This window comes from Pseudophryne corroboree, chromosome 1, assembly GCF_028390025.1.
Source record: "Pseudophryne corroboree isolate aPseCor3 chromosome 1, aPseCor3.hap2, whole genome shotgun sequence".
Classification (NCBI taxonomy): Eukaryota; Metazoa; Chordata; class Amphibia; order Anura; family Myobatrachidae; genus Pseudophryne; species Pseudophryne corroboree.
In genome coordinates this window covers 139,414,479-139,416,901 of record NC_086444.1, presented here as the reverse complement: position 1 = coordinate 139,416,901, position 2,423 = coordinate 139,414,479, and the positions used below count along the sequence as shown (strand labels likewise).

At 40.1% G+C, this 2,423-nt stretch overlaps 1 pseudogene; it reads left to right on the top strand.

Annotated features, from left to right (window-relative positions):
* The first annotated feature begins 1,454 nt into the window (after positions 1–1,454).
* LOC134933564 (5S ribosomal RNA) lies at positions 1,455–1,573 on the top strand (annotated as a pseudogene).
* Positions 1,574–2,423: the final 850 nt, after the last annotated feature.

Here is a 2,423-nt window from a genome sequence, read left to right as displayed (position 1 = left end):
CAGCCAAATCTCATCCTAACCCTCTGTTCTACGCTCTCTATGTACCCCATCTGTGTCACCCCTGTCTGTCTACCCCTCCCCTTAGATTGTAAGCTCTCACGAGTAGGGCCCTCTTCCCTCATGTGCTTATCCTTTTCTTACTTTAATAATCCTCAACTGCCCAAATCAAGCAGTTTTTTGGCCACCTGGAACTTCTCTGTCATTTACTGGTGTAGTTATGCTTACTTACCCTGTACTTGTCCTAAATTGTCATCAACTGTAAGTCACTGTTTTCCTGTTTTGATTATGTGCATATGTACTCTGTAATTGGGCGTGGCGGAACCCTTGTGGCGCCATATAAATAAAGGATAATAATAATAATAAAGTAAGAATTTCATTAAAAACGTTGACCAGAACAGCTATCTCCACTTTAGAAGTTACCATCAGAAGGGGTGGAAAGAGAATATACCCTATTCCCAGATTCACAGAATAAGGAGGAACTGCAGCGATTGGCGAGATTGTAAAGAACAGCTGGAACTCTACAAAACCAGGTTTGAGGAGAAAGCTTATCCCACTGCAATTTTACAAAAAGCCATCATCAAAACGGAGTCCTTGGATAGAGAAAGCCTTCTTACATACAAGACCAAAGGGAAGAAATTTGACCAGACAGCCTTCATTACCACGTACAATCGTCATGAGAACATCATCAGGAAATCACTAGAAACCCATTGGGGAATATTGCTGATGGATCCTGTTTTAAAAGAAATACTCCCACCACATCCGAAGATTTTATATAAGAAATCCAAGAATCTGAAAGACTTGTTAGCCCCAAGTATGCTACCCACCATTCCATCAAACAACTGTCTAATGTCTAAATGTGTCGGATCCTATAAATGTGGAAAGTGCAATATCTGTAGGTACCTCCATCCGAACCGGAAGACCTTCAGTGATGTTGGCAATAATAAGGAGTACAAGATCAAGAATTTTATAAATTGCAACACCTCATCAGTTATTTACTTACTGGAATGCACCTGTGGAAAAAAATACGTAGGCAAGACCAAGAGACCTCTTAAACTTAGGTTCAAGAACACATTCGAAATATAAAGAACAAAATGGACAGCCACGCCATTTCTAGACATTTCACAATGGAGCACAAATCTAACCCAGATGAACTTACTTATAAGGCTATAGAACTAGTGAAATTGGGAGAGAGGTGGTGATATAGCCAACAAACTCTCACAGCGCGAGATGTTCTGGATTTTTCATCTAAAGACATTACAACCGATGGGTTTAAATGAGAGCTACGAGATCGCCCCTTTTTTATGAGGTGTCGTTCCATTTATCTTTAACTTCTTCACCTTTTCAATCACATTACCCCCATTCCCTTCCCTCACGGTAAAAACAATTTAATGTAATCACATAAATAAAGATATATATCAGTATCATGGCTATGTGTTGTATGTCACAGACCATAGATATACAGTCATACCACACTGGAAATGCCCAATCTCCGCCGATCTTGGAAGCGAAGCAGTGATGGGCCGGACCAGTACCAGGAAGGGCGACCACCTGGGAAGATCAGGTACTGTATCGAAGGAAGGGGTGACATTAATTTTTAGCCTTTGAAAATAGGCCTTATTTTTATATAATAGGCACAATACATGCACTTTATTATTATTATCACTCATAGTCACTTTGAGAACAGGTTAATATTAGTGACGTAAGCCTTTTTTCACTCTACTAAGTATCAAATATTTAAGTCGTTCTTTCTCACACCTATCTATATACACAATGTATTTCTGTAATATATATTTTTTTATATATAAAGATTTTATATGTAATTTAATTTTATATATATATATATATATATATATATTTATATCTTTTAAATAATAGAATATAAGCATTAAAAAATATTATTCCAGAACTGCATCTAAATTACTCAAATCTAATCCAGAATTGTCTAGATATGTGTTGAATGTAATCTGTACAAAACCCACTGGTCTCTGGTGTAAATAACCCCCTTTTTTTCTTTTATTTATGAATGGTATGTGCTTCCTGACATTGGTTGCCAAGACAACAATGAGGCATCCCCCGGCGATACGTCACTTCCGGGTCCAAGCACTAAAACATCTGACACCTCACCCTGCGCTCCACATAGGGTTGATTCTATATCGGAGTGGGAGAAGGGACCTTCTGATGTATCTAGGGGAGGAGCTACATCACCAGGGGGAGGAGCTACGGGCAAACAGGGTACCCGAAAAGTACGCTCGCCACGCTTCGGGCTCGGTGGCTCGCTCCGCTTCGCTCGCCACCTGATTACTAAAGGTAATAGTTGGTGGCGTGGATAGTAGAGGAACTATCCCGCTGGCCTTGCTCCTCCCCCTTGTGTTGTGACTCCTCCCCCAGACGGAAAAGGTCCGTTAGCCCACTTGATTCTAGCA